Source organism: Dama dama, chromosome 17 (genome assembly GCF_033118175.1).
Source record: "Dama dama isolate Ldn47 chromosome 17, ASM3311817v1, whole genome shotgun sequence".
In the NCBI taxonomy this organism is placed as follows: Eukaryota; Metazoa; Chordata; class Mammalia; order Artiodactyla; family Cervidae; genus Dama; species Dama dama.
In genome coordinates, this window is record NC_083697.1 from 1,745,912 (window position 1) to 1,769,479 (window position 23,568).

Below are 23,568 nucleotides of genomic sequence, written 5' to 3' on the forward strand. Positions count from 1 at the left end.
GGGATTAAGCTCTCATCTCGAGTTGATTTGGGGTCCACGGAGCCCTTTCGTGTTGCTCCAGTGACCTCAGGATCCCTATAGACTTGAGACAGTGATCTTGGGTTTTCTCTGGAGTGCCATCAAGGAAATCAAGGCTCCTTTCACGTTTGATGTGGAACACGGAATTGCTCTGCATGCAGTGCAGGGGAATCGGGCCTCATCCAGCGGCGAGGGGGAAGTCTCATGGTTTTTCTCGAGTTGCGGCCGGAACCTGGGGTATATTCTCGAGTTACGACGGGGAGCGCCCTTCCAGACACGTGTTTGTTCAGCGATGTCAGGACTCATGCCTAGGTTCGAGGGATACCTCGGGATTCTCCTCGAGTCTTGCCGTGGCAATTGGGATGTGTCTCCACGTGAGCCGGGAGCCCCAGGGTCCCTTTCAACGTGCCACAGTGATTCTGGGACTCCTATCCATTTTCAAGAGGAGTCAGGCATCGTCTCCTTTGGAAGCATTGATCTCCGCGGACCTCTCGAGTTTTCAAAGGATGTGAGGCCTCCGGTCATGTTGAGGCGGAGGACTAGGTCTTTCTCTGTGGTCTCCACCGGGGATTCAGACATCCCTTCGTCTTGGGAGATGCAAGACGAGCCTGCATTCAATTCACTGCAGGGATATCCGGCCTTACTTGGAGTCAGAGCATCTCGGTGTCCATTCCACTTGAGGCCACAAACTCAGGGTCTCTCTCACATACCTGTAGCTGAGAGAAGCCTCCTCTTGAGGTGCTTGTGGAAAGTTGGTATTCCCCTTGAGGCGAAGCCAGGGCTAAGCTCTCATCTCGAGTTAATTTGAGGTCCAGGGAGCCCTTTCGTGTTGCTCCAGTGACCTCAGGATCCCTCTAAACTCTAGACAGTGATCTTGGGTTTTCTCTGGAGTGCCATCAAGGAAATCAAGGTTCCTTTCACGTTTGATGTGGAACACGGAATTGCTCTGCACGCAGTGCAGGGGAATCGGGCCTCATCCAGCGGCGAGGGGGAAGTCTCATGGTTTTTCTCGAGTTGCGGCTGGAACTTGGGGTATATTCTCGAGTTACGACGGGGAGGGCCCTTCCAGACACGTGTTTGTTCAGCGACGTCAGGACTCCTGCCTAGGTGCGAGGGACAACTCGGGATTCTCCTCGAGTCTTGGCATGGCAATGGGGACGCGTCTCCACGTGAGGCGGGAGACCCAGGGTCCCTTTCCACGTGCCACAGGGATCCTGGGACTCCTATCCATTTTCAAGAGGAGTCAGGCATCGTCTCCTTTGGAAGCATTGATCTCCCCGGACTCCTCGAATTTTCAAAGGATGTGAGGCCTCCGGTCGCGATGAGGCGGAAAATTAGGTCTTTCTCTGTGGTCTCCACAGGGGATTCAGACAACCCTTCGTCTTGCGAGATGCAAGACGAGCCTGCATTCAATTCACTGCAGGGATATCCAGCCTTACTTCGAGTCAGAGCATCTCCGTGTCCATTCCACTTGAGGCCACAAACTCAGGGTCCCTCTCACATACCTGTAGCTGAGAGAAGCCTCCTCTTGAGGTGCTTGTGGAAAGTTGGTATTCCTCTTGAGTCGAAGCCAGGGACTAAGCTCTCATCTCGAGTTGATTTGGGGTCCACGGAGCCCTTTCGTCTTGCTACAGTGACCTCAGGATCCCTCTAGACTTGAGACAGTGATCTTGGGTTTTCTCTGGAGTGCCATCAAGGAAATCAAGGCTCCTTTCAGGTTTGATGTGGAACACGGAATTGCTCTGCACGCAGTTCAGGGGAATCTGGCCTCATCCAGCAGCGAGGGGGAAGTCTCATGGTTTTTCTCGAGTTGCGGCCGGAACCTGGGGTATATTCTCGAGTTACGACGGGGAGGGCCCTTCCAGACACGTGTTTGTTCAGCGAAGTCAGGACTCCTGCCTAGGTGCGAGGGACACCTCGATATTCTCCTCGAGTCTTGGCATGGCAATTGGGATATGTCTCCAGTTGAGGCGGGAGACCCAGGGTCCCTTTCCACGTGCCACAGTGATCCTGGGACACCTATCCATTTTCAAGAGGCGTCAGGCCTTGTCTCCTTCGGAAGTATTGATCTCCGCAGACCTCTCGAGTTTTCAAAGGATGTGATGCCTCCCGTCTCGTTGAGGTGGAGGACTAGGTCTTTCTCTGTTGTCTCCACAGGGGATTCAGACAACGCTTCGTCTTGGGAGATGCAAGACGAGCCTGCATTCAAATCACTGCAGGGATATCTGGCCTTACTTCGAGTCAGAGCATCTCGGTGTCCATTCCACTTGAGGCGACAAACTCAGGGTCCCTCTCACATACCATTAGTTGAGAGTAGCCTCCTCTTGAGGTGCTTGTGGAAAGTTGGTATTCCTCTTGAGTCGAAGCCAGGGACTAAGCTCTCATCTAGAGTTGATTTGGGGTCCACGGAGCCCTTTCGTGTTGCTACAGTGACCTCAGGATCCCTCTAGACTTGAAACAGTGATCTTCGGTTTTCTCTGGAGTGCCATTAAGGAAATCAAGGCTCCTTTCACGTTTGATGTGGAACACGGAATTGGTCTGCACGCAGTGCAGGGGAATCGGGCTTCATCTCGCGGGGATGGGGAAGTCTCATGGTTTTTCTCGAGTTGCGGCAGGAACCTGGGGTATATTCTCGAGTTAAGACGGGGAGGGCCCTTCCAGACACGTGTTTGTTCAGCGACGTGAGGACTCCTGCCTAGGTGCGAGGGACACCTCGGGATTCTCCTCGAGTCTTGGCATGGCAATTGGGACGCGTCTCCACGTGAGGCGGGAGACCCAGGTTCCCTTTCCACGTTCCACAGGGATCCTGGGACTCCTATCCATTTTCAAGAGGAGTCAAGCATCGTCTCCTTTGGAAGCATTGATCTCCGCGGACCTCTCGAGTTTTCAAAGGATGTGAGGCCTCCGGTCGCGATGAGGCGGAGAACTCGGTCTTTCTCTGTGGTCTCCACTGGGGATTCAGACATCCCTTCGTCTTGGGAGATGCAAGACAAGCCTGCATTCAATTCACTGCAGGGATATCCGGCCTTGCTTCGAGTCAGAGCATCTCGCTGTCCATTCCACTTGAGGCCACACACTCAGGGTCCCTCTCACATACCTGTAGCTCAGAGAAGCCTCCTCATGAGGTGCTTGTGGAAATTTGGTATTCCTCTTGAGACGAAGCCAGGGACTAAGCTCTCATCTCGAGTTGATTTGGGGTCCACGGAGCCCTTTCGTGTTGCTCCAGTGACCTCAGGATCCCTCTAGACTTGAGACAGTGATCTTGGGTTTTCTCTGGAGTGCCATCAAGGAAATCAAGGCTCCTTTCACGTTTGATGTTGAACACGGAATTGCTCTGCACGCAGTGCAGGGGAATCGGGCCTCATCCAGCGGTGAGGGGGAAGCCTCATGGTTTTTCTCGAGTTGCGGCTGGAACCTGGGGTATATTCTCGAGTTACGACGGGGAGGGCCCTTCCAGACATGTGTTTGTTCAGCGGCGTCAGGACTCCTGCCTAGGTGCGAGGTACAACTCGGGATTCTCCTCGAGTCTTGGCATGGCAATGGGGACGCGTCTCCACATATGGCGGTAAACCCAGTGTCCCTTTTCACGTGCCACAGGGATCCTGGGACTCCTATCCATTTTCAAGAGGAGTCAGGCATCGTCTCCTTTGGAAGCATTGATCTCTGCGGACCTCTCGAGTTTTCAAAGGATGTGAGGCCTCCGGTCGCGATGAAGCAGAGAACTAGGTCTTTCTCTGTGGTCTCTATAGGGGATTCAGACATCCCTTCGTATTGGGAGATGCAAGACGAGCCTGCATTCAATTCACTGTTGGGATATCCGGCCTAACTTCGAGTCAGAGCATCTCGGTGTCCACTCCACTTGAGGCCACAAATTCAGGTTCCCTCTCAGATACCTGTAGCTGAGAGAAGCCTCCTCCTGCAGTGCTTGTGGAAATTTGGTATTTCTCTTGAGTCGAAACCAGGGACTAAGCTCTCATCTCGAGTTGATTTGGGGTCCACGGAGCCCTTTCGTGTTGCTACATTGTCCTCAGGATCCCTCTAGACTTGAGACAGTGATCTTGGGTTTTCTCTGGAGTGCCATTAAGGAAATCAAGGCTCCTTTCACGTTTGATGTGGAACACGGAATTGCTCTGCACACAGTGCAGGGGAATCGGGCCTCATCTCGCTGCGAGGGGGAAGTCTCATGGTTTTTCTCGAGTTGCTGACCGAACCTGGGGTATATCCTCGAGTTACGACGCGGAGGGCCCTTCCAGACACGTGTTTGTTCAGCGACGTCAGGACTCCTGCCTAGGTGCAAGGGACACCTCGGGATTCTCCTCAAGTCTTGGCATGGCAATTGGGACGCGTCTCCATCTGAGGCGGGAGACCCAGGGTCCCTTTCCACGTGCCACAGTGATCCTGGGACTCCTATCCATTTTCTAGAGGAGTCAGGCATCGTCTCCTTTGGAAGCATTGATCTCGGCGGACCTCTCGAATTTTCAAAGGATGTGAGGCCTCCGGTCGCGATGAGGCGGAGGACTAGGTCTTTCTCTGTGGTCTCCACAGGGGATTCAGACATCCCTTCGTCTTGGGAGATGCAAGACGAGCCTGCATTCAATTCACTGCAGGGATATCCGGCCTTACTTCGAGTCAGAGCATCTCCGTGTCCATTCCCCTTGAGGCCACAAACTCAGGGTCCCTCTCACATACCTGTAGCTGAGAGAAGCCTCCTCTTGAGGTGCTTGTGGAAATTTGCTATTCCTCTTGAGCCGAAGTCAGGGACTTAGCTCTCATCTCGAGTTGATTTGGGGTCCACGGAGCCCTTTCGTCTTGCTACAGTGACCTCAGGATCCCTCTAGACTTGAAACAGTGATCTTGGGTTTTCTCTGGAGTGCCATCAAGGAAATCAAGGCTCCTTTCACGTTTGATGTGGAACACGGAATTGCTCTGCACGCAGTGCAGGGGAATGGGGCCTAAGCTCGCGGCGAGGGGGAAGTCTCATGGTTTTTCTCGAGTTGCTGACCGAACCTGGGGTATATTCTCGAGTTACGACGGGGAGTGCCCTTTCAGACACGTGTTTGTTCAGCGACGTCAGGACTCCTGCCTAGGTGCAAGGGACACCTCGGGATTCTCCTCAAGTCTTGGCATGGCAATGGGACACGTCTCCATGTGAGTCGGGAGACCCAGGGTCCCTTTCCACGTGCCACAGTGATCCTGGGACTCCTATCCATTTTCAAGAGGAGTCAGGCATCGTCTCCTTTGGAAGCATTGATCTCCGCGGACCTCTCGAATTTTCAAAGGATGTGAGGCCTCCGGTCGCGATGAGGCAGAGAACTAGCTCTTTCTCTGTGGTCTCCACAGGGGATTCAGACATCCCTTCATCTTGGGAGATTAAAGACGAGCCTGCATTCAAATCACTGCAGGGATATCTGGCCTTACTTCGAGTCAGAGCATCTCGCAGTCCATTCCAATTCAGGGGACAAACTCAGGGTCCCTCTCACATACCATTAGCTGAGAGTAGCTTCCTCTTGAGGTGCTTGTGGAAAGTTGGTATTCCTCTTGAGTCGAAGCCAGGGACTAAGCTCTCATCTCGAGTTGATTTGGGGTCCACGGAGCCCTTTCGTCTTGCGACAGTGACCTCAGGATCCCTCTAGACTTGAAACAGTGATCTTGGTTTTTCTCTGGAGTGCCATCAAGGAAATCAAGGCTCCTTTCACGTTTGATGTGGAACTCGGAACTGCTCTGCACGCAGTGCAGGGGAATCGGGCCTCATCTCGCGGCGAGGGGGAAGTCTCATGGTTTTTCTCGAGTTGCGGCTGGAACCTGGGGTATATTCCCGAGTTACGACGGGGAGGGCCCTTCCAGACACGTGTTTGTTCAATGACGTCAGGACTCCTGCCTAGGTGCGAGGGACACCTCGGAATTCTCCTCGAGTCTTGACATGGCAATTGGGACGGGTCTCCACGTGAGGCGGGAGACCCAGGGTCCCTTTCCAAGTGCCACAGGGATCCTGGGACTCCTATCCATTTTCAAGAGGAGTCAGGCATCGTCTCCTTTGGAAGCATTGATCTCTGCGGACCTCTCGAGTTTTCAAAGGATGTGACGCCTCCGGTCGCGTTGAGGCGGAGGACTAGGTCTTTCTCTGTGGCCTCCACAGGGGATTCAGACATCCCTTCTTCTTGGGAGATGCAAGACGAGCCTGCATTCAATTCACTGCAGGGATATCCGGCCTTACTTCGAGTCAGAGCATCTCCGTGTCCATTCCACTTGAGGCCACAAACTCAGGGTCCCTCTCACACACCTGTAGCTGAGAGAAGCCTCCTCTTGAGGTGCTTGCTGAAAGTTAGTATTCCTCTTGAGTCGAAGCCAGGGACTAAGCTCTCATCTCGAGTTGATTTGGGGTCCACGGAACCCTTTCCTGTTGCTCCAGTGACCTCAGGATCCCTCTAGACTTGAGACAGTGATCTTGGGTTTTCTCTGGAGTGCCATCAAGGAAATCAAGTCTCGTTTCACGTTTGATGTGGAACACGGAATAGCTCTGCACGCAGTGCAGGGGAATCGGGCCTCATCTCGCTGTGAGTGGGAAGTCTCATGGTTTTTCTCGAGTTGCGGCTGGAACCTGGGGTATATTCTCGAGTTATGACGGAGAGGGCCCTTCCAGACACGTGTTTGTTCAGCGTCATCAGGACTCCTGCCTAGGTGCGAGGGACACCTCGGGATTCTCCTCGAGTCTTGGCATGGCAATTGGGACGCGTCTCCACGTGAGGCGGGAGACCCAGGGTCCCTTTCCACGTGCCACAGGGATCCTGGGACTCCTATCCATTTTCAAGAGGAGTCAGGCATCGTCTCCTTTGGAAGCATTGATCCCCGCGGACCTCTCGAATTTTCAAAGGATGTGAGGCCTGCGGTCACGATGACGCGGACGACTAGGTCTTTCTCTGTGGTCTCCACAGGGGATTCAGACATCCCTTCGTCTTGGGAGATGCAAGACGAGCCTGCATTCAATTCACTGCAGGGATATCAGGCCTTACTTCGAGTCAGAGCATCTCGGTGTCCATTCCACTTGAGGCCACAAACTCAGGGTCCCTCTCACACACCTGTAGCTGAGAGAAGCCTCCTCTTGAGGAGCTTGCTGAAAGTTAGTATTCCTCTTGAGTCGAAGCCAGGGACTAAGCTCTGATCTCGAGTTGATTTGGGGTCCACGGAGCCCTTTCGTGTTGCTCCAGTGACCTCAGGATCCCTCTAGACTTGAGACAGTGATCTTGGGTTTTCTCTGGAGTGCCATCAAGGAAATCAAGGCTCCTTTCACGTTTGATGTGGAACACGGAGTTGCTCTGCTGCAGTGCAGGGGAATCGAGCCTCATCTCGCGGCGAGGAGGAATTCTCATGGTTTTTCTCGTGTTGCGGCCGGAACCTGGGGAATATTCTAGAGTTACGACGGGGAGGGCCCTTCCAGACACAGGTTTGTTCAGCGACGTCAGGACTCCTGCCTAGGTGCGAGGGACACTTCGGGATTCTCCACGAGTCTTGGCATGGCAATTGGGACGCGTCTCCACGTGAGGCGGGAGACCCAGAGTCCCTTTCCCCATGCCACAGGGATCCTGGGACTCCTATCCATTTTCAAGAGGAGTCAGGCATCGTCTCCTTTGGAAGCATTGATCTCCGCGGACGTCTCGAGTTTTCAAAGGATGTGAGGCCTCCGGTCGCGATGAGGCAGAGAACTAGGTCTTTCTCTGTGGTCTCCACAGGGGATTCAGACATCCCTTCGTCTTGGGAGATGCAAGACGAGCCTGCATTCAATTCACTGCAGGGATATCCGGCCTTACTTCGAGTCAGAGCATCTCGGTGTCCATTTCACTTGAGGCCACAAAGTCAGGGTCCCTCTCACATACCTGTAGCTGAGAGAAGCCTCCTTTTGAGGTGCTTGTGGAAACTTGGTATTCCTCTTGAGTCGAAGCCAGGGACTAAGCTCTCATCTCGAGTTGATTTGGGGTCCACGGAGACCTTTCGTGTTGCTCCAGTGACCTCAGGATCCCTCTAGACTTGAGACAGTGATCTTGGGTTTTCTCTGGAGTGCCATCAAGGAAATCAAGGCTCCTTTCACGTTTGATGTGGAACACGGAATTGCTCTGCACGCAGTGCAGGGGAATCGGGCCTCATCTCGCTGTGAGTGGGAAGTCTCATGGTTTTTCTCGAGTTGCGGCCGGAACCTGGGTTATATTCTCGAGTTACGACGGGGAGGGCCCTTCCAGACCTGTGTTTGTTCAGCGACATCAGGACTCCTGCCTAGGTGCGGAGACACCTCGGGATTCTCCTCGAGTCTTGGCATGGCAATTGGGACGAGTCTCCACGTGAAGCGGGAGACCCAGGGTCCCGGTACATTTGGACAGGGATCCTGGGACTCCTAACCATTTTCAAGAGGAGTCAGGCATCGTCTCCTTTGCAAGCATTGCTCTCCGCGGACCTCTCGAGTTTTCAAAGGATGTGAGGCCTCCGGTCGCGATGAGGCGGAGGACTAGGTCTTTCTCTGTGGTCTCCACAGGGGATTCAGACATCCCTTCGTCTTGGGAGATGCAAGACGAGCTTGCATTCAATTCACTGCAGGGATATCCGGCCTTAGTTCGAGTCAGAGCATCTCGGTGTCCATTCCACTTGAGGCCACAAACTCAGGGGCCCTCTCACATACCTGTAGCTGAGAGAAGCCTCCTCTTGAGGTGCTTGTGGAAAGTTGGTATTCCTCTTGAGTCGGAGCCAAGGACTAAGCTCTCATCTCGAGTTGATTTGGGGTCCACGGAGCCCTTTCGTGTTGCTCCAGTGACCTCAGGATCCCTCTAGACTTGAGACAGTGATCTTGGGTTTTCTCTGGAGTGCCATCAAGGAAATCAAGGCTCCTTTCACGTTTGATGTGGAACACGGAATTGCTCTGCACGCAGTGCAGGGGAATCGGGCCTCATCTCGCGGCGAGGGGGAAGTCTCATGGTTTTTCTCGAGTTGCGGCCGGAACCTGGGGTATATTCTCGAGTAATGACGGGAGGGCCCTACCAGACACGTGTATGTTCAGCGACGTCAGGACTCCTGCCTAGGTGCGAGGGACACCTCGGGATTCTCCTCGAGTATTGGCATGGCAATTGGGACGCGTCTCCACGTGAAGCGGGAGACCCAGGGTCCCTTTCCACGTGCCACAGGGATCCTGGGACTCCTATCCATTTTCAAGAGGAGTAAGGCATCGTCTCCTTTGGAAGCATTGATCTCTGCGGACCTCTAAAGTTTTCAACGGATGTGACGCCTCCGGTCGCGATGCGGCGGAGAACTAGGTCTTTCTCTGTGGTCTCCACAGGGGTTTCAGACATCCCTTCGTCTTGGGAGATGCAAGACGAGTCTGCATTCTATTCACTGCAGGGATATCCGGCCTTACTTCGAGTCAGAGCATCTCGGTGTCCATTCCACTTGAGGCCACAAACTCAGGGTCCCTCTCACATACCTGTAGCTGAGAGAAGCCTCCTCTTGAGGTGCTTGTGGAAAGTTGGTATTCCTCTTGAGTCGAAGCCAGACACTAAGGTCTCATCTCGAGTTGATTTGGGGTCCACGGAGCCCTTTCTTGCTGCTACAGTGGCCTCAGGATCCCTCTAGACTTGAGACAGTGACTTTTTGTTTTCTCTGGAGTGCCATCAAGGAAATCAAGGCTCCTTTCACGTTTGATGTGGAACACGGAATTGCTCTGCACGCAATGCAGGGGAATCGGGCCTCATCTCGCCGCGAGGGGGAAGTCTCATGGTTTTTCTTGAGTTGCGGCCGGAACCTGGGGTATATTCTCGAATTACGACGGGGAGGGCCCTTCCGGACACGTGTTTGTTCAGCGTCGTCAGGACTCCTGCCTAGGTGCGAGGGACAACTCGGGATTCTCCTCGAGTCTTGGCATGGCAATTGGGACGCGTCTCCACGTGAGGCTGGAGACCCAGGGTCCCTTTCCACGTGCTACAGGGATCCTGGGACTCCTATCCATTTTCAAGAGGAGTCAGGCATCGTCTCCTTTGGAAGCATTGATCTCCGCGGACCTCTCGAGTTTTCAAAGGATGTGAGGCCTCCGGTCACGAAGAGGCGGAGGACTAGGTCTTTCTCTGTGGTCTCCACAGGGGATTCAGACATCCCTTCGTCTTGGGAGATGCAAGACGAGCCTGCATTCAATTGCCTGCAGGGATATCAGGCCTTACTTCGAGTCAGAGCATCTCGGTGTCCATTCCACTTGAGGCCACAAACTCAGGGACCCTCTCACATACCTGTAGCTGAGAGAAGCCTCCTCTTGAGGTGCTTGTGGAAAGTTGGTATTCCTCTTGAGACGAAGCCAAGGAGTAACCTCTCATCTCGAGTTGATTTGGGGTCCACTGAGAACTTTCGTGTTGTTACAATGACCTCAGGATCCCTCTAGACTTGAGACAGTGATCTTGGGTTTTCTCTGGAGTGCCATCAAGGAAATCAAGGCTCCTTTCACGTTTGATGTGGAACACGGAGTTGCTCTGCACGCAGTGCAGGGGAATCGAGCCTCATCTCGCGGCGAGGGGGAAGTCTCATGGTTTTTCTCCAGATGCGGCCGGAACCTGGGGTATATTCTCGAGTAATGACGGGAGGGCCCTTCCAGACACATGTTTGTTCAGTGACGTCAGGACTCCTGCCTAGGTGCGAGGGACACCTCGGGATTCTCCTCGAGTCTTGGCATGGCAACTGGGACGCGTCTCCACGTGAAGCGGGAGACCCAGGGTCCCTTTCCACGTGCCACAGGGATCCTGGGACTCCTATCCATTTTCAAGAGGAGTAAGGCATCGTCTCCTTTGGAAGCATTGATCTCCGCGGACCTCTGGAGTTTTCAAAGGATGTGACGCCTCCGGTCGCGATGAGGCGGAGAACTAGGTCTTTCTCTGTGGTCTCCACAGGGGATTCAGACATCCCTTCGTTTTGGGAGATGGAAGACGAGCCTGCATTCAATTTACTGCAGGGATATCCGGCGTTACTTCGAGTCAGAGCATCTCGGTGTCCATTCCACTTGAGGCCACAAACTCAGGGTCCCTCTCACATACCTGTAGCTGAAAGAAGTCTCCTCTTGAGGTGCTTGTGGAAAGTTGGTATTCCTCTTGAGTCGAAGCCAGACACTAAGCTCTCATCTCGAGTTGATTTGGGGTCCTCGGAGCCCTTTCATGCTGCTGCAGTGGCCTCAGGATCCCTCTAGACTTGAGACAGTGACTTTTTGTTTTCTCTGGAGTGCCATCAAGGAAATCAAGGCTCCTTTCACGTTTGATGTGGAACACGGAATTGCTCTCCACGCAGTGCGGGGGAATCGGGCCTCATCTCGCGGCGAGGGGGAAGTCTCATGGTTTTTCTCGAGTTGCGGCCGGAACCTGGTGTATATTCTCGAGTTACGACGGGGAGGGCCCTTCCAGACAAGTGTTTGTTCAGCGACGTCAGGACTCCTGCCTAGGTGCGAGGGACACCTCGGGATTCTCCTCGAGTCTTGGCATGGCAATTTGGACATGTCTCCACGTGAGGCGGGAGACCCAGGGTCTCTTTCAACGTGCCACAGGGATCCTGGGACTCCTATCCATTTTCAAGAGGAGTCAGGCATCGTCTCCTTTGGAAGCATTGATCTCTGCAGACCTCTCGAGTTTTCAAAGGATGTGAGGCTTCCGGTCGCGATGAGGCGGAGGACTAGGTCTTTCTCTATCGTCTCCACAGGGGATTCAGACATCCCTTCGTCTTGGGAGATGCAAGACGAGCCTGCATTCAATTCACTGCAGGAATATCCGGGCTTACTTCGAGTCTGAGCATCTCGGTGTCCATTCCACTTGAGGCCACAAACTCAGGGTCCCTCTCACATACCTGTAGCTGAGAGAAGCCTCCTCTTGAGGTGCTTGTGGAAAGTTGGTATTCCTCTTGAGTCTAAGCCACGGACTAAGCTCTCATCTCGAGTTGATTTGGGGTCCACGGAGCCCTTTCGTGTTGCTCCAGTGACCTCAGGATCCCTCTAGACTTGAGACAGTGATCTTGTTTTTTCTCTGGAGTGCCTTCAAGTAAATCACGGCTCCTTTCACGTTTAATGTGGAACACGGAATTGCTCTGCACGCAGTGCAGGGGAATCGGGCCTCATCCAGCGGCGAGGGGGAAGTCTCATGGTTTTTCTCAAGTTGCGGCCGGAACCTGGGGTATATTCTCGAGTTACGACGGGGAGGGCCCTTCCAGACACGTGTTTGTTCAGCGAAGTCAGGACTCCTGCCTAGGTGCGAGGACACCTCGGGATTCCCCTCGAGTCTTGCCATGGCAATTGGGATGTGTCTTCAGTTGAGGAAGGAGACCCAGGGTCCCTTTCCACGTGCCACAGTGATCCTGGGACTCCTATCCATTTTCAAGAGGCGTCAGGCATCGTCTCCTTCGGAAGCATTGATCTCCGCGGACCTCTCGAGTTTTCAAAGGATGTGAGGCCTCCGGTCATGTTGAGGCGGAGGACTAGGTCTTTCTCTGTGGTCTCCACCGGGGATTCAGACATCCCTTCGTCTTGGGAGATGCAAGACGAGCCTGCATTCAATTCACTGCAGGGATATCCGGCCTTACTTGGAGTCAGAGCATCTCGGTGTCCATTCCACTTGAGGCCACAAACTCAGGGTCTCTCTCACATACCTGTAGCTGAGAGAAGCCTCCTCTTGAGGTGCTTGTGGAAAGTTGGTATTCCCCTTGAGGCGAAGCCAGGGCTAAGCTCTCATCTCGGGTTAATTTGAGGTCCACGGAGCCCTTTCGTGTTGCTCCAGTGACCTCAGGATCCCTCTAAACTCTAGACAGTGATCTTGGGTTTTCTCTGGAGTGCCATCAAGGAAATCAAGGTTCCTTTCACGTTTGATGTGGAACACGGAATTGCTCTGCACGCAGTGCAGGGGAATCGGGCCTCATCCAGCGGCGAGGGGGAAGTCTCATGGTTTTGCTCGAGTTGCGGCTGGACCTGGGGTATATTCTCGAGTTACGACGGGGAGGGCCCTTCCAGACACGTGTTTGTTCAGCGACGTCAGGACCCCTGCCTAGGTGCGAGGGACAACTCGGGATTCTCCTCGAGTCTTGGCATGGCAATGGGGACGCGTCTCCACGTGAGGCGGGAGACCCAGGGTCCCTTTCCACGTGCCACAGGGATCCTGGGACTCCTATCCATTTTCAAGAGGAGTCAGGCATCGTCTCCTTTGGAAGCATTGATCTCCCCGGACTTCTCGAATTTTCAAAGGATGTGAGGCCTCCGGTCGCGATGAGGCGGAAAATTGGGTCTTTCTCTGTGGTCTCCACAGGGGATTCAGACATCCCTTCGTCTTGCGAGATGCAAGACGAGCCTGCATTCAATTCACTGCAGGGATATCCAGCCTTACTTCGAGTCAGAGCATCTCCGTGTCCATTCCACTTGAGGCCACAAACTCAGGGTCCCTCTCACATACCTGTAGCTGAGAGAAGCCTCCTCTTGAGGTGCTTGTGGAAAGTTGGTATTCCTCTTGAGTCGAAGCCAGGGACTAAGCTCTCATCTCGAGTTGATTTGGGGTCCACGGAGCCCTTTCGTCTTGCTACAGTGACCTCAGGATCCCTCTAGACTTGAGACAGTGATCTTGGGTTTTCTCTGGAGTGCCATCAAGGAAATCAAGGCTCCTTTCAGGTTTGATGTGGAACACGGAATTGCTCTGCACGCAGTGCAGGGGAATCGGGCCTCATCCAGCGGCGAGGGGGAAGTCTCATGGTTTTTCTCGAGTTGCGGCCGGAACCTGGGGTATATTCTCGAGTTACGACGGGGAGGGCCCTTCCAGACACGTGTTTGTTCAGCGAAGTCAGGACTCCTGCCTAGGTGCGAGGGACAACTCGATATTCTCCTCGAGTCTTGGCATGGCAATTGGGATATGTCTCCAGTTGAGGCGGGAGACCCAGGGTCCCTTTCCACGTGCCACAGTGATCCTGGGACACCTATCCATTTTCAAGAGGCGTCAGGCCTCGTCTCCTTCGGAAGTATTGATCTCCGCAGACCTCTCGAGTTTTCAAAGGATGTGATGCCTCCCGTCTCGTTGAGGTGGAGGACTAGGTCTTTCTCTGTTGTCTCCACAGGGGATTCAGACAACGCTTCGTCTTGGGAGATGCAAGACGAGCCTGCATTCAAATCACTGCAGGGATATCTGGCCTTACTTCGAGTCAGAGCATCTCGGTGTCCATTCCACTTGAGGCGACAAACTCAGGGTCCCTCTCACATACCATTAGTTGAGAGTAGCCTCCTCTTGAGGTGCTTGTGGAAAGTTGGTATTCCTCTTGAGTCGAAGCCAGGGACTAAGCTCTCATCTCGAGTTGATTTGGGGTCCACGGAGCCCTTTCGTGTTGCTACAGTGACCTCAGGATCCCTCTAGACTTGAAACAGTGATCTTCGGTTTTCTCTGGAGTGCCATTAAGGAAATCAAGGCTCCTTTCACGTTTGATGTGGAACACGGAATTGGTCTGCACGCAGTGCAGGGGAATCGGGCCTCATCTCGCGGGGATGGGGAAGTCTCATGGTTTTTCTCGAGTTGCGGCCGGAACCTGGGGTATATTCTCGAGTTAAGACGGGGAGGGCCCTTCCAGACACGTGTTTGTTCAGCGACGTGAGGACTCCTGCCTAGGTGCGAGGGACACCTCGGGATTCTCCTCGAGTCTTGGCATGGCAATTGGGACGCGTCTCCACGTGAGGCGGGAGACCCAGGTTCCCTTTCCACGTTCCACAGGGATCCTGGGACTCCTATCCATTTTCAAGAGGAGTCAAGCATCGTCTCCTTTGGAAGCATTGATCTCCGCGGACCTCTCGAGTTTTCAAAGGATGTGAGGCCTCCGGTCGCGATGAGGCGGAGAACTCGGTCTTTCTCTGTGGTCTCCACTGGGGATTCAGACATCCCTTCGTCTTGGGAGATGCAAGACAAGCCTGCATTCAATTCACTGCAGGGATATCCGGCCTTACTTCGAGTCAGAGCATCTCGCTGTCCATTCCACTTGAGGCCACACACTCAGGGTCCCTCTCACATACCTGTAGCTCAGAGAAGCCTCCTCATGAGGTGCTTGTGGAAATTTGGTATTCCTCTTGAGACGAAGCCAGGGACTAAGCTCTCATCTCGAGTTGATTTGGGGTCCACGGAGCCCTTTCGTGTTGCTCCAGTGACCTCAGGATCCCTCTAGACTTGAGACAGTGATCTTGGGTTTTCTCTGGAGTGCCATCAAGGAAATCAAGGCTCCTTTCACGTTTGATGTTGAACACGGAATTGCTCTGCACGCAGTGCAGGGGAATCGGGCCTCATCCAGCGGTAAGGGGGAAGCCTCATGGTTTTTCTCGAGTTGCGGCTGGAACCTGGGGTATATTCTCGAGTTACGACGGGGAGGGCCCTTCCAGACATGTGTTTGTTCAGCGGCGTCAGGACTCCTGCCTAGGTGCGAGGTACAACTCGGGATTCTCCTCGAGTCTTGGCATGGCAATGGGGACGCGTCTCCACATATGGCGGTAAACCCAGTGTCCCTTTTCACGTGCCACAGGGATCCTGGGACTCCTATCCATTTTCAAGAGGAGTCAGGCATCGTCTCCTTTGGAAGCATTGATCTCTGCGGACCTCTCGAGTTTTCAAAGGATGTGAGGCCTCCGGTCGCGATGAAGCAGAGAACTAGGTCTTTCTCTGTGGTCTCTATAGGGGATTCAGACATCCCTTCGTATTGGGAGATGCAAGACGAGCCTGCATTCAATTCACTGTTGGGATATCCGGCCTAACTTCGAGTCAGAGCATCTCGGTGTCCACTCCACTTGAGGCCACAAATTCAGGTTCCCTCTCAGATACCTGTAGCTGAGAGAAGCCTCCTCCTGCGGTGCTTGTGGAAATTTGGTATTTCTCTTGAGTCGAAACCAGGGACTAAGCTCTCATCTCGAGTTGATTTGGGGTCCACGGAGCCCTTTCGTGTTGCTACATTGTCCTCAGGATCCCTCTAGACTTGAGACAGTGATCTTGGGTTTTCTCTGGAGTGCCATTAAGGAAATCAAGGCTCCTTTCACGTTTGATGTGGAACACGGAATTGCTCTGCACGCAGTGCAGGGGAATCGGGCCTCATCTCGCTGCGAGGGGGAAGTCTCATGGTTTTTCTCTAGTTGCTGACCGAACCTGGGGTATATTCTCGAGTTACGACGCGGAGGGCCCTTCCAGACACGTGTTTGTTCAGCGATGTCAGGACTCCTGCCTAGGTGCAAGGGACACCTCGGGATTCTCCTCAAGTCTTGGCATGGCAATTGGGACGCGTCTCCATCTGAGGCGGGAGACCCAGGGTCCCTTTCCACGTGCCACAGTGATCCTGGGACTCCTATCCATTTTCTAGAGGAGTCAGGCATCGTCTCCTTTGGAAGCATTGATCTCGGCGGACCTCTCGAATTTTCAAAGGATGTGAGGCCTCCGGTCGCGATGAGGCGGAGGACTAGGTCTTTCTCTGTGGTCTCCACAGGGGATTCAGACATCCCTTCGTCTTGGGAGATGCAAGACGAGCCTGCATTCAATTCACTGCAGGGATATCCGGCCTTACTTCGAGTCAGAGCATCTCCGTGTCCATTCCCCTTGAGGCCACAAACTCAGGGTCCCTCTCACATACCTGTAGCTGAGAGAAGCCTCCTCTTGAGGTGCTTGTGGAAATTTGGTATTCCTCTTGAGCCGAAGTCAGGGACTTAGCTCTCATCTCGAGTTGATTTGGGGTCCACGGAGCCCTTTCGTCTTGCTACAGTGACCTCAGGATCCCTCTAGACTTGAAACAGTGATCTTGGGTTTTCTCTGGAGTGCCATCAAGGAAATCAAGGCTCCTTTCACGTTTGATGTGGAACACGGAATTGCTCTGCACGCAGTGCAGGGGAATGGGGCCTAAGCTCGCGGCGAGGGGGAAGTCTCATGGTTTTTCTCGAGTTGCTGACCGAACCTGGGGTATATTCTCGAGTTACGACGGGGAGTGCCCTTTCAGACACGTGTTTGTTCAGCGACGTCAGGACTCCTGCCTAGGTGCAAGGGACACCTCGGGATTCTCCTCAAGTCTTGGCATGGCAATGGGACACGTCTCCATGTGAGTCGGGAGACCCAGGGTCCCTTTCCACGTGCCACAGTGATCCTGGGACTCCTATCCATTTTCAAGAGGAGTCAGGCATCGTCTCCTTTGGAAGCATTGATCTCCGCGGACCTCTCGAATTTTCAAAGGATGTGAGGCCTCCGGTCGCGATGAGGCAGAGAACTAGCTCTTTCTCTGTGGTCTCCACAGGGGATTCAGACATCCCTTCATCTTGGGAGATTAAAGACGAGCCTGCATTCAAATCACTGCAGGGATATCTGGCCTTACTTCGAGTCAGAGCATCTCGCAGTCCATTCCAATTCAGGCGACAAACTCAGGGTCCCTCTCACATACCATTAGCTGAGAGTAGCCTCCTCTTGAGGTGCTTGTGGAAAGTTGGTATTCCTCTTGAGTCGAAGCCAGGGACTAAGCTCTCATCTCGAGTTGATTTGGGGTCCACGGAGCCCTTTCGTCTTGCTACAGTGACCTCAGGATCCCTCTAGACTTGAAACAGTGATCTTGGGTTTTCTCCGGAGTGCCATCAAGGAAATCAAGGCTCCTTTCACGTTTGATGTGGAACTCGGAACTGCTCTGCACGCAGTGCAGGGGAATCGGGCCTCATCTCGCGGCGAGGGGGAAGTCTCATGGTTTTTCTCGAGTTGCGGCTGGAACCTGGGGTATATTCCCGAGTTACGACGGGGAGGGCCCTTCCAGACACGTGTTTGTTCAATGACGTCAGGACTCCTGCCTAGGTGCGAGGGACACCTCGGAATTCTCCTCGAGTCTTGGCATGGCAATTGGGACGGGTCTCCACGTGAGGCGGGAGACCCAGGGTCCCTTTCCAAGTGCCACAGGGATCCTGGGACTCCTATCCATTTTCAAGAGGAGTCAGGCATCGTCTGCTTTGGAAGCATTGATCTCTGCGTACCTCTCGAGTTTTCAAAGGATGTGAGGCCTCCGCTCGCGATGAAGCAGAGAACTAGGTCTTTCTCTGTGGTCTCTATAGGGGATTCAGACATCCCTTCGTATTGGGAGATGCAAGACGAGCCTGCATTCAATTCACTGTTGGGATATCCGGCCTTACTTCGAGTCAGAGCATCTCGGTGTTCATTCCACTTGAGGCCACAAATTCAGGGTCCCTCTCAGATACCTGTAGCTGAGAGAAGCCTCTACCTGAGGTGCTTGTGGAAATTTGGTATTTCTCTTGAGTCGAAGCCAGGGACTAAGCTCTCATCTCGAGTTGATATGGGGTCCACGGAGGCCTTTTGTGTTGCTCCAGTGACCTCAGGATCCCTCTAGACTTGAGACAGTGATCTTGGGTTTTCTCTGGAGTGCCATCAAGGAAATCAAGGCTCCTTTCACGTTTGATGTGGAACACGGAGTTGCTCTGCTGCAGTGCAGGGGAATCGAGCTTCATCTCGCGGCGAGGAGGTATTCTCATGGTTTTTCTCGAGTTGCGGCCGGAACCTGGGGTATATTCTCGAGTTACGACGGGGAGGGCCCTTCCAGACACGTGTTTGTTCAGCGACGTGAGTACTCCTGCCTAGGTGCGAGGGACACCTCGGGATTCTCCTCGAGTCTTGGCATGGCAATTGGGACGCGTCTCCACGTGAGGCGGGAGACCCAGGGTCCCTTTCCACGTGCCACAGGGATCCTGGGACTCCTATCCATTTTCAAGAGGAGTCAGGCATCGTCTCCTTCGGAAGTATTGATCTCCGTGGACCTCTCGAGTTTTCAAAGGATGTGAGGCCTCCGGCCGCGTTGAGGCGGAGGACTAGGTCTTTCTCTGTGGGCTCCACAGCAGATTCAGACAACCCTTCGTCTTGGGAGATGCAAGACGAGCCTGCATTCAATTCACTGCAGGGATATCCGGCCTTACTTCGAGTCAGAGCATCTCGGTGTCCATTCCACTTGAGGCGACAAACTCAGGGTCCCTCTCACATACCATTAGTTGAGAGTAGCCTCCTCTTGAGGTGCTTGTGGAAAGTTGGTATTCCTCTTGAGTCGAAGCCAAGGACTAAGCTTTCATCTCGAGTTGATTTGGGGTTCACGGAGCCCTTTCGTGTTGCTACAGTGACCTCAGGATCCCTCTAGACTTGAAACAGTGATCTTGGGTTTTCTCTGGAGTGCCATTAAGGAAATCAAGGCTCCTTTCACGTATGATGTGGAACACGGAATTGGTCTGCACGCAGTGCAGGGGAATCGGGCCTCATCTCGCGGGGATGGGGAAGTCTCATGGTTTTTCTCGAGTTGCGACCGGAACCTGGGGTATATTCTCGAGTTACGACGGGGAGGGCCCTTCCAGACACGTGTTTGTTCAGCGACGTGAGGACTCCTGCCTAGGTGCGAGGAACACCTCGGGATTCTCCTCGAGTCTTGGCATGGCAATTGGGACGTGTCTCCACATGAGGCGCGAGACGCAGGGTCCCTTTCCACGTGCCACAGGGATCCTGGGACTCCTATCCATTTTCAAGAGGAGGCAGGCATCGTCTCCTTTGGAAGCATTGATCTCTGCGGACCTCTCGATTTTTCAAAGGATGTGAGGCCTCCGGTCGCGATGAGGCGGAGAACTCGGTCTTTCTCTGTGGTCTCCACAGGGGATTCAGACATCCCTTCGTCTTGGGAGATGCAAGAGAGCCTGCATTCAATTCACTGCAGGGATATCCGGCCTTACTTCGAGTCAGAGCATCTCCGTGTCCATTCCACTTGAGGCCACAAACTCAGGGTCCCTGTCACATACTTCTAGCTGAGAGAAGCCTCCTCTTGAGGTGCTTGTGGAAATTTGGTATTCCTCTTGAGTCGAAGCCAGGGACTAAGCTCTCATCTCGAGTTGATTTGGGGTCCACGGAGCCCTTTCGTGTTGCTCCAGTGACCTCAGGATCCCTCTAGACTTGAGACAGTGATCTTGGGTTTTCTCTGGAGTGCCATCAAGGAAATCAAGGCTCCTTTCACGTTTGATGTGGAACATGGAATTGCTCTGCACGCAGTGCAAGGGAATCGGGCCTCATCCAGCGGCGAGGGGGAAGTCTCATGGTTTTTCTCGAGTTGCGGCCGGAACCTGGGGTATATTCTCGAGTTACGACGGGGAGGGCCCTTCCAGACACATGTTTGTTCAGCGACGTCAGGACTCCTGCCTAGGTGCGAGGGACACCTCGGGATTCTCCTCGAGTCTTGGCATGGCAATGGGGACGCGTCTCCACGTGAGGCGGGAGACCCAGGGTCCCTTTCCACGTGCCACAGGGATCCTGGGACTCCTATCCATTTTCAAGAGGAGTCAGGCATCGTCTCCTTTGGAAGCATTGATCTCCGCGGACTTCTCGAATTTTCAAAGGTTGTGAGGCCTCTGGTCGCGATGAGGCGGAAAATTAGGTCTTTCTCTGTGGTCTCCACAGGGGATTCAGACATCCCTTAGTCTTGTGAGATGCAAGACGAGCCTGCATTCAATTCACTGCAGGGATATCCGGCCTTACTTCGAGTCAGAGCATCTCGGTGTCCATTCCACTTGAGGCCACAAACTCAGGGTCCCTCTCACATACCTGTAGCTGAGAGAAGCCTCCTCTTGAGGTGCTTGTGGAAATTTGGTATTCCTCTTGAGACGAAGCCAGGGACTAAGCTCTCATCTCGAGTTGATTTGGGGTCCACGGAGCCCTTTCGTGTTGCTCCAGTGACCTCAGGATCCCTCTAGACTTGAGACAGTGATCTTGGGTTTTCTCTGGAGTGCCATCAAGGAAATCAAGGCTCCTTTCACGTTTGATGTTGAACACGGAATTGCTCTGCACGCAGTGCAGGGGAATCGGGCCTCATCCAGCGGTAAGGGGGAAGCCTCATGGTTTTTCTCGAGTTGCGGCTGGAACCTGGGGTATATTCTCGAGTTACGACGGGGAGGGCCCTTCCAGACATGTGTTTGTTCAGCGGCGTCAGGACTCCTGCCTAGGTGCGAGGTACAACTCGGGATTCTCCTCGAGTCTTGGCATGGCAATGGGGACGCGTCTCCACATATGGCGGTAAACCCAGTGTCCCTTTTCACGTGCCACAGGGATCCTGGGACTCCTATCCATTTTCAAGAGGAGTCAGGCATCGTCTCCTTTGGAAGCATTGATCTCTGCGGACCTCTCGAGTTTTCAAAGGATGTGAGGCCTCCGGTCGCGATGAAGCAGAGAACTAGGTCTTTCTCTGTGGTCTCTATAGGGGATTCAGACATCCCTTCGTATTGGGAGATGCAAGACGAGCCTGCATTCAATTCACTGTTGGGATATCCGGCCTAACTTCGAGTCAGAGCATCTCGGTGTCCACTCCACTTGAGGCCACAAATTCAGGTTCCCTCTCAGATACCTGTAGCTGAGAGAAGCCTCCTCCTGCGGTGCTTGTGGAAATTTGGTATTTCTCTTGAGTCGAAACCAGGGACTAAGCTCTCATCTCGAGTTGATTTGGGGTCCACGGAGCCCTTTCGTGTTGCTACATTGTCCTCAGGATCCCTCTAGACTTGAGACAGTGATCTTGGGTTTTCTCTGGAGTGCCATTAAGGAAATCAAGGCTCCTTTCACGTTTGATGTGGAACACGGAATTGCTCTGCACGCAGTGCAGGGGAATCGGGCCTCATCTCGCTGCGAGGGGGAAGTCTCATGGTTTTTCTCGAGTTGCTGACCGAACCTGGGGTATATTCTCGAGTTACGACGCGGAGGGCCCTTCCAGACACGTGTTTGTTCAGCGACGTCAGGACTCCTGCCTAGGTGCAAGGGACACCTCGGGATTCTCCTCAAGTCTTGGCATGGCAATTGGGACGCGTCTCCATCTGAGGCGGGAGACCCAGGGTCCCTTTCCACGTGCCACAGTGATCCTGGGACTCCTATCCATTTTCTAGAGGAGTCAGGCATCGTCTCCTTTGGAAGCATTGATCTCGGCGGACCTCTCGAATTTTCAAAGGATGTGAGGCCTCCGGTCGCGATGAGGCGGAGGACTAGGTCTTTCTCTGTGGTCTCCACAGGGGATTCAGACATCCCTTCGTCTTGGGAGATGCAAGAGAGCCTGCATTCAATTCACTGCAGGGATATCCGGCCTTACTTCGAGTCAGAGCATCTCCGTGTCCATTCCACTTGAGGCCACAAACTCAGGGTCCCTGTCACATACTTCTAGCTGAGAGAAGCCTCCTCTTGAGGTGCTTGTGGAAATTTGGTATTCCTCTTGAGTCGAAGCCAGGGACTAAGCTCTCATCTCGAGTTGATTTGGGGTCCACGGAGCCCTTTCGTGTTGCTCCAGTGACCTCAGGATCCCTCTAGACTTGAGACAGTGATCTTGGGTTTTCTCTGGAGTGCCATCAAGGAAATCAAGGCTCCTTTCACGTTTGATGTGGAACATGGAATTGCTCTGCACGCAGTGCAAGGGAATCGGGCCTCATCCAGCGGCGAGGGGGAAGTCTCATGGTTTTTCTCGAGTTGCGGCCGGAACCTGGGGTATATTCTCGAGTTACGACGGGGAGGGCCCTTCCAGACACATGTTTGTTCAGCGACGTCAGGACTCCTGCCTAGGTGCGAGGGACACCTCGGGATTCTCCTCGAGTCTTGGCATGGCAATGGGGACGCGTCTCCACGTGAGGCGGGAGACCCAGGGTCCCTTTCCACGTGCCACAGGGATCCTGGGACTCCTATCCATTTTCAAGAGGAGTCAGGCATCGTCTCCTTTGGAAGCATTGATCTCCGCGGACTTCTCGAATTTTCAAAGGTTGTGAGGCCTCTGGTCGCGATGAGGCGGAAAATTAGGTCTTTCTCTGTGGTCTCCACAGGGGATTCAGACATCCCTTAGTCTTGTGAGATGCAAGACGAGCCTGCATTCAATTCACTGCAGGGATATCCGGCCTTACTTCGAGTCAGAGCATCTCGGTGTCCATTCCACTTGAGGCCACAAACTCAGGGTCCCTCTCACATACCTGTAGCTGAGAGAAGCCTCCTCTTGAGGTGCTTGTGGAAATTTGGTATTCCTCTTGAGACGAAGCCAGGGACTAAGCTCTCATCTCGAGTTGATTTGGGGTCCACGGAGCCCTTTCGTGTTGCTCCAGTGACCTCAGGATCCCTCTAGACTTGAGACAGTGATCTTGGGTTTTCTCTGGAGTGCCATCAAGGAAATCAAGGCTCCTTTCACGTTTGATGTTGAACACGGAATTGCTCTGCACGCAGTGCAGGGGAATCGGGCCTCATCCAGCGGTAAGGGGGAAGCCTCATGGTTTTTCTCGAGTTGCGGCTGGAACCTGGGGTATATTCTCGAGTTACGACGGGGAGGGCCCTTCCAGACATGTGTTTGTTCAGCGGCGTCAGGACTCCTGCCTAGGTGCGAGGTACAACTCGGGATTCTCCTCGAGTCTTGGCATGGCAATGGGGACGCGTCTCCACATATGGCGGTAAACCCAGTGTCCCTTTTCACGTGCCACAGGGATCCTGGGACTCCTATCCATTTTCAAGAGGAGTCAGGCATCGTCTCCTTTGGAAGCATTGATCT